The sequence below is a fragment of the Cervus elaphus genome, chromosome 11, assembly GCF_910594005.1.
Source record: "Cervus elaphus chromosome 11, mCerEla1.1, whole genome shotgun sequence".
NCBI classification, from domain to species: Eukaryota; Metazoa; Chordata; class Mammalia; order Artiodactyla; family Cervidae; genus Cervus; species Cervus elaphus.
Genome location: NC_057825.1, coordinates 42,659,351 through 42,668,254, shown reverse-complemented (window position 1 = coordinate 42,668,254; position 8,904 = coordinate 42,659,351). Strand labels below are relative to the sequence as shown.

General features: G+C 42.1%; 1 protein-coding gene across 4 annotated transcripts in view; it reads left to right on the top strand.

Annotated features, from left to right (window-relative positions):
- Positions 1–1,606: 1,606 nt before the first annotated feature.
- The window catches only part of AFTPH (aftiphilin), a 69,993-nt gene continuing 62,695 nt past the window's right edge, over positions 1,607–8,904 (top strand). For 3 of the 4 annotated variants that reach the window (XR_006343478.1, XM_043917660.1, XM_043917656.1), the window contains exon 1: positions 1,616–1,744. The gene's annotated coding sequence lies outside the window, so the exon portion shown is untranslated. Of the gene's footprint in view, positions 1,745–2,257; positions 2,448–8,904 lie in introns of all 4 variants that reach the window. The other variant, XM_043917658.1, reaches the window with a different exon arrangement.

Genomic DNA, 8,904 nt, shown 5'->3' with positions numbered 1-8,904 from the left:
TGGGAAATCCCATGGACAGAGGAGTCGGGCGGGCTATATAGTACTTGGGGTCGCAAAGAGTCGGACTCTGCTGAGAGACTGAGCACGAACAAGCTCCCATACCAGCAGGGGGCGAAATACAATAGGGATAAATTTGACAAGCTGTATAGATTTTTCTTGCTTTAGCGACTTAGCAATAGCAAAAATCCAGCACCACCGCCGCAAAACAATTGATACTCCAATTTAAAGTGATGCAGTCTCGTACATCTTACAGCCGTTGAGTTGTAAAGAGATGCGGGTCTATTTTAGCGCTCCAAGTTAAGTCGTCTTAACTGAACATTGCAGAGGCGGGATAAACCGTGATGAACTGCTTTTGTCCTTATCTTTCCCCTGATTTGTGTAATTCCTCCACTCAAAAGGGTGGACACTTCTCTGTGGCTGGTGGGGGGGTGGTGTTTTCCATCCTTGTTTCTTTGCGTAGCTGCTGAGCTTTGCTGTTTTGGAACTATTTTAAATTATTCAAATTGCCTGTGCAAGTAAGAAGGAGCAGCCGGTAGCGCTCACGATTACCGGATAGGATCCCAGGCTCATCATCCCAGAGGATAACAATAATCCCCGCAGTCTTGCAGTCTGGTTCTTACAGTAGCTGGCGTTCTAACAGATATTCATTACAAAGGAAGGGGAAAGGTTATAAGAACACAAACGGTCAAGGCTGACGATAGAAAAATGTTATGACTGCTATTATAGAAACGCGGAAGTTAATTTTATTTCTTTACTTTAATCGAATAGTCTTACGCAGCGTATGTGAATAAACGACCACCGTCTCAATCTGTTAGCAAAATCCCCCCAATTTTTGTTGTTGTTGGTCTCAAAGACGGTTTTCAGTTCGGCGGGTGCTTTCCCTCTTGCTTCCCATTTTAAATTTGATTTAACTCTTCTTACATATCAACTTCCTCTTCTGTCAGCGTAAATTAAAAAGAGGAAGGGACTTAGACTGTGAACGAAAAAGTCGTTTCTCGTGGAGAAAAGGGCAAGCTAATAAATGTTCTCCAGTAGGCTTCTGGTGAAGATACAGTTCCGTACCTCAAAACCTTTGCAAATTTTACTTGGAGAGCAAAAGAGTTAAGACGGTCTCGAGCTGAACGTTAATCTTAGCGGGCTGAGGAGCACCTGCCCCTTGCCCGGAGCGCTGCCTCAGGAGCGGCGGAGTGCGGGAGGACCTCTTTCCCCCCACCCAACAGCTCGATGACTCGCTAGGAAGTCAGGAAAAAGGGCAGCTTGCCCGCACCCAAAATGGCTGCCGGCGCTCTGTACGATGGCGCCTGCGCAGGGGTAAGCATTCTGTGACACTGATTCCCCCTGTGTGCCCTCCCCCACCCCACCCCTTCGGCACCCACCAGCGCCGGGCCCCGACCCAGCCACCTGCGCCCGGAAGTGACGTGTCAGCGGCAGCGGTTCCCCCGCTGCATGATGGGAGAGTGTGTGGAGTGGGCGGGGGGTCTCCGCGGAGGAGGAGGTGGAGGCGGCGGCGGCGACGGCGACGGCGGCGGCGGCGGAAGAGGGCGGAGGGTAATGGGATGGGGGTCTCGCGGCAGCACTGAAACTCCGGGTGGGCGTCCATGGCGCTGCTTCGCTGACAGGGCTGTGAGCAGCCCGCCTTCCGCTCTCACCAGCGCCGCGTCCGAATAGCCGGTCCTTCCCCGGGGAGCCAGTTCCTCCCCGGGCCCCTGAGCCATGCCCATCGCGGCCGCCCCGGACGAGTCAGGTAAGCTTCACCAGCTTTCCCAGCCGCGCGGGGAAAAGAGGTTAGGAGACTTGGCCCGGCCCACCGGCCGGATCCTCGCCTGGGCCGGGGACACCTGCCCGCTGCGGAGCCGGGGGCTGCGGGGACGTTGCCGGCTCTGCGGGCCTGCGGGCTCCCGGCTCTGTCCTCTTCTACAGCGGGTGCGGGGACGCCGGCGGCGGCGGCGTCTGAGGCGCACGGCCCCTCCTCGCCCTCCCGGGCACCGGCCGGCGAATTGAGAGCTTTTCCCACGTCCCTGGCCGCCGCCGGCTCGCCCTGCCCCTCCGCTTCCACCTGCCCTCGGCTCTGCACCGGCTGCTCCCTCCCGGGAGCTTGTTGAGAAGTTTGGGGCTTTGCTCCGGCTTCCTCGTTCTCCCTCCCCCTCCCTCGTGACAGGTGTAAACACTGCCTGCTTCGCCCAGGCCCCAGGCCAGCGGCGACCAGAGTGTGCTGCTTCCTAAGGTCTCTGAAGCAAACAGCTTTTGAATCCTCCAGCAGGCAGAGGAGACGGCACCAAAGCTCATTCATCCTTTCCTGAGAGGACCTTTTCTGCTCCCTTATTGCACTGCTCAAGAAATCGCCTGCGTCCCCTTCCCAGACTGCGTGCGAAAAGTTGGACCTTTATTCTTGAAGTGCCCAGTTTGGCAGGTGCTGCATCTTGCTTGGGCAGGGGACATAGTATAAGGTAAATGGCGATAGGATCCTTTCACCAGTGGGAAAGTACTGAGAATGCTTAGGTTTTACTCTTGCTGGTTAGTTCACGTTGATTTCGCACTGAATCTTCCGTTGGGGCCAAGGGAAGGACTAACCCAGACATGGAAATATTTTACTGGGGAGCAAATGAAACAAAATCGGTAGTTCCGTTTCAAAGTTCTCACTTTAGGAGAAGTAAAACTCTTGAACTTTAATCTTCCCTTTCACCAGCTACGTTTTAGTCTTTGGTGGAATGGGACAGGGAGATAGTTTAATCTTTGAGGTTGCATTTAACTATTGCTTTCTATTAACCTTTTAGACGTGATTATATGCCAAAACTCTAAGGGAAACAGCTGTTTCAACGCTGTTGTGTTGATACAATCTACACAGTTACTCTACGTTTTATGTGCTTTGCCGACTTCGTCAGTATTGGCCTTTGTAGTAGTCATTTTTAATTCTTTGCAGAAATATTTGAAGAATTTATGGTAGTCTTCAAAATTTTGTTCATGAAGATATCTCACATGGATTAAAAAACAGATCCTGTGTAAAACATCTAGCCCAGTAAATGTTAACATTTATTAAGTGCTCATTAGATCGAATTCTTCCATTTATATATCTTTAAGATATATTAATCTTCAAGGCATAGATACCTTTTTATAGATATCTATTAAAAACATAGATAAATCTTTTTAAAGTGCTTGAAAGAAATTCACTGGAATTCACATAGTATGTAGGACATTTAGGTTTTGTTATTTTTTGATCTTTTGACCTAGAGACTATTATAAAAGTAATCTTGTACTCAAAGAAAATACATCCACAATTGTATCGGTAAATTTTACAGAATCCAATTGCCTATGAAAATCTTGTAATCTAGGTGAATCCTATTTTAAAATAGATCATTTTAAATTTTAATTTATTCCTACTTAGAGAAAAACTGGTTCAGAGAAATAGTGAAATTTATCAAATGTTTCATTTTGTGTGAAATTTTACTAAAGCCTCCCTTAACAGTCTAATAAATCTTTGATTAGCATCTCATTGAGGGATTACCCCTTCGTCTCCCTAGCCTACCCCCAAAAACTCATAAAAGGAGGGCGTTAAATTTTTAGGTATTTTTAAGCGATCACACATTATTTAAATTAAAAATACACTTTTCTCTCTATGCTTAGCACTTTCAATTCCTCTTTAAGTAGGCTAGCCTGAAATTCATAAATATTTCTAGTTTTTACACAATTTTGAAAATATATGGTGTTATATGGATTATATATACATATCACTTTGATAATTAATCTTTTCTCTGTATATGCACACATATGCATAACATGACACACACAGTCACAGATTCCTTTGCAACTTTATATGATGTTACTAAACCAATGCACACTACTTCTATGAGCTAGATATTTATTTTTAGCCCTTGCAGCTTGCTGGATCTTCGTTCGCCCACCAAGGATTGAACCCATGCCCTTGGCAGTGAAAGTGGCAAGTCCTAATTACTGGTTTGCCAGGGAACTCCCAGCAAGATTCTTTTCTGAGTGATTTATGTACACTCATTTAACTCACTTAATACTCATAATAGCCCTGTAAACTAGGAGATGGTATTATCCCCACTTTTCAGAAAGGAAACTTAGGCACAGAGATGTTAAGTAACTTGCCTGAGGTCAAGCAGCTGGTGACAGAGCCAGGATTTAATAGGTTTATTTATCATATTTATATAGTTTTTAAAGCATGCCAATAGAGTATATTTTATAGGAATCGTATAGCATCACCAACTCAATGGACATGAATTTGAGGAAACTCCGGGAGATGGTGAAGGACAGGGGGGCCTGACATGCTGCAGTCCATGGGGTCGCAAAAAGTCAAACTTTTAACAACTGAATGACAACAACAAATAATATGTAACAGAAGTGTGAAAACATGCATTGCAATGATAAACTCCAAATCAAAGTAAAAGTTACTTCTGGAGACTGGAGAGGAATAAAGGATCTAGGAAGAGCCCATGGCTTTTCAACTTTAACTTTTAAATCTGAGGCAGATTTGGTAAAGATTAAGATTTAACACAGCCAGGTGGTGTGTACTTGATCGTTCATCGTATGTATTTTTCTAAACTTGGTTGTACCCTTGAAATCACAGTAAAATACAAAGTTCAGGTTTTCCCTTTAAAAACAAAGTATCACTCTTTCTTTCAACAGTGTATATTTAAAAAGAGGACAGGAAGGAGTTAGTGTTATTTTGTGTTGATTTCCTTTTAAAATATAAGAAGTTTTAGTTTGAAAATATTTGAATGAAGAATTGTTGGCCTCCTGAGCTTCCTCTGCGGTAACTTCCCTTGCTCGGGTTCTCCTTTACTAGCTGCCAGCCTTCTCAACAGCCCTGTATCACACTTCCAGTTTCTATTTCTGGCCTCAGCCAAGGGTAGGGCTTAGGGGTCGGGATTAGACCTATTCCCTGGGAAGGGGAAAGGTCTGAAACTATATGGAGGAGAAGGGGGATGCAGGGAAGTAAGGAGTTTGGGAAAAGTGAAAAAAGAGGAAAAATAGGTAATTTAAGGCTCCATCCTGTTATTTTTCAGTCACCACCACTCCTGTTCCAAATAACTAACTTAAATAAACCTTGTGAAGATAAATTGCTAATAAATTAAAGGTTGTCTGTATGCTTAAAACTTAATTTACAAGCACTATTTTGGTGAGTAGTTCCCAGAGGAAAATTAAGTTGTAAATTAGAATAAATTCATTGCATGTTCTATTTATATAAATATTTATAGCATGCCACAAACCCTTCCAACTAAATATCTACTAACATCATGATATTCTCTTCCTTCCATTCATACAGCAAATACGTATTGAGCACTCACTATATGTCAGGCCTTGTTCTAGGTGCTGGAAACACTGAAATTATCAAATTTAAACAAAAATAGTAGCCCTCGTAGAGCTTCAGTATCTTGGCATTTTTGTATATGTGTGCGCACATGAACGTTTGTGTACGAGACTCAGTGATTTAGAGGGTGAGAGGACAGTGCTCTATCTAGAGCTTTGTGGAAATTCTCATGACTTTGGTTTTCTGCTGTGTGAGATGGGAAGCTGTTGCAGGGTTTTTGAGTAGCGATGTGACCATCTTTTAAAAGGATCTGTCTGGCTGCTGTAGAGAAAGTAGATTATAGTAGTACAAGAGTGGCAGCCGGAAGATTTCGTTAGAAATTGTTGACTGATAACAGCTAAACATCATCATTATGATCATTTCATAAGGAATACAGATGTCAGCTCTAAATGTAGTACACTGTATACTATTGCAGAAATTAAAAATGAATAGATGGTAGCAGTGCCTTGAACCAAGATGGTAGCAAGATGGAACCAAGATGATGAGAAGTGGTAGGACAGTTTCTTGAATTGGAACCTCAACAAATTTGCCCGTTGCTAAACTCAAAAAACTTAGAGGTACTTGATCCCTTCTGAGAAGTCAAGGCCCTCATATCCTACTCACTTCCCAGTACACTGCCTACTCCCTTCATATATCCTACATTTCAGCCAAACTCTATAATGTGACTTCCTGCTCTCTCTGACAGTCGCTCCATGCTTTATCTTTTGTGCCTGCCATTTCCTCTGTCAGTTAAAATCCTTATTTCAAATTCTCTTTCATAAAGTTTTTTCTCATTTTCACTCACTACTCTTCCCAATCAAGTGAGGTCTTTTTCTTAGACTCCTTATAACCACATTTTACTTTATTTGATGTTTATATTCTGCCTTGCATTAATTACTTGTACTGTTTTCTTATGTTGCTCCTCCTAATTAAAGTTTCTTTAAGCTTGTGACTCCATTTACTCAATTCTACCCCTTATAGAACCTAGCAGTATTGTATGTAGTAGATGCTCAATAAGGTGTATATATAGTTTAATTTTCTAAAGTCTTATTATAGAAGCATATAAAAGCATTGTAGAAAATAATAAAACAATTTACATTCACATTACCCAGAAATCCCACTGTTAACAGTTTAGTGCCTATTATTCCATACATACATATGTATACTTTTTACCAGAATGGAATCTTATCATGCAGACTGTTTTGTAGGTTGTTTAGTTTTATTCAGTTAGACTCCTATACCACTTCAAAAAATTAATATTCAAGGCCATATTCAAATTCTCCCCCCTTTGACCCAAAAATGTTCCTTTATAGCTGACTTGCCCAAAACAGCATCCACCTGGGACAGAGTAGCACTCATTATATATATTTAAAGGAATTATAGTAAAAATAATATTACTAGTCATCACACCACAAAAAAAGAACTGGAAGCATTGTGATGTTTTACACTTAGTTTTATTTTTTTCCCTAAGGACATATGAGTGTCATACACACTGTGTGTATGTATGAGTCATATCATATCTCAGTGAACAATTTGTAGGTAAATCTTTGTCTCTGGTTATTCCCATATGACTAAGTCTTAGAAGTGGTGTTATTAAATCAAAGGGAAAGCCAATGACTTTCCAAGAGGTCGTGATAAAGTCACTTCTACCAGCAGTGGTTGAGAGCACTGCTCTTCCCATTATCTGCTCAAGTGGTCAATAAATATACAGTCTTAAAATTGTTTACCTGAATTTTTATTTTGAATTTAGGCTTTTCAGCAGCATAGGGTGTTTGCATAATTTAAATTTTTTTGAAGGATTTAAATGTGATACATATCCTTGTTGATAGAGGTTAACTGTTTAATGTCATGCTCTTTTAAAAGTAACTCTGATTCTGTTACATGCTATTTGGTCTTCCGTGATAGCTCAGTTGGTAAAAGAATACACCTGCAATGCAGGAGACCCCGGTTCAATTCCTGGGTCAGGAAGATCACCTGGAGAAGGGATAGGCTACCTACTCCAGTATTCTTGCCCGGAGAAGCCCATGAATAGAGGAGCCTGGCAGTCTATGGGCTGGCAAGAGTTGGACACGACTAAGTGACCAAGCGCACAGCACCCACTCCAGTATTCTTGGGCATCCCTTGTGGCTCAGCTGGTAAAGAATCCACCTGCAAAGTGGGAGTCCTGAGTTCTAGCCCTGGGTTGGGAAGATCCCTGGAGAAGGGAAAAGCTACCCACTCCAGTATTCTAGCCTGGAGAATTCCATGGACTTTATAGCCCATGGGGTCGCAAAGAGTCAGATACAACTGAGCAACTTTAGCTTTCACTTTAGTTATAAGAAATAAAATATTATCTTCTAGGACTATGTTGTACAGAGGAGAAGCCAAAAGCCACATGTGGCATTTGAGATAAAGCTAGTCCAAAGTAAAATGTGTTTTATTAAGTGTAAAATGCACACCACATTTCAAAAACTAATGTAAAATACAGATTTTACATTATTACGTGTTAAGATAATATTTGGATACTTGGGTTAAGTAAAATATATTAAATTTCACCTGTTTCTTTTTTAATCAACTGCGGAATATTTTAAATTGTATATGTGGCTTTACTCTATTTCTGTTGGATAGTGCTGCTCTAGAGCATGGCATTTTTATCTATGGAAGGGAAATACAAGGTAACTTTATTGCTTTAGACAGTATTTAATAGGTTTTTTAAAATTACCTTCTACATTTAAGCCTATCTGTGTGTTTTCCCTAGTATACTCAGTTTGTACAGTGATTTTTGAAATTATGTTTCTTTTTACAAACTAACTTACTGAACTTCTTAATGTTCTGAAAGAAATATGTGTAGTAGGAGTTGGGGGAGGGTGTTAGGAAACTTACTTGAGGAATTGGTTACTCTTTTAAGAATTTAAGCATTTGTGGGCATGTTTTGTGCAATAGACAGCAGATGTAAAAGCCCTTGGCATAAAAGAATGTTATTGTCTGACTTTCAAAAATTGAAAGAAGGCCTTGTTGTCGTTGTTCAGTTGCTGAGTCGTATCCAACTCTTAGTGACCCCATGGACTGCAGCATGCCAGGCTTCCCTGTCCTTCAGTATCTCCAGGAGTTTGCTCAAACTCATGTCCATTGAGTCGGTCAGTGATGCCATCCAACCATCTCATCCTCTGTCACCCCTTTCTCCTCCTGCCCTCAATCTTTCGCAGCATCAGAATCTTTTCCATTGAGTAGGCTCTTCCTATCAGGTGGCCAAAGTATTGAAGCTTCAGCATCAATCCTTCCAATGAATATTGAGGACTGATTTCCTTTAGGATGGACTGGTTGGATCTCCTTGTTGTTCAAAGAACACTCAAGTCTTTCCAGCACCACTGTTCAAAAGCATAAAATCTTGGGGGAAGGGAGAGGGAATCTGTGACTGGTGAGATCTCAGCCTGGAATGGCTTAGACTGTATTAAAGACCTTTTAAAAGTCTTTATCAGAAGCAGGGGATTGATGTGATCAGGTTAACTTTTTAAAAGGTTACCTGGGGAACTTCCGTGGAGGTCCAGTAGTTAAAATTCCAGGCTTCCACTGCAGGGGGCCTGGGTTTGATCCCTAATCAGTTCAGTCAGTTCAGT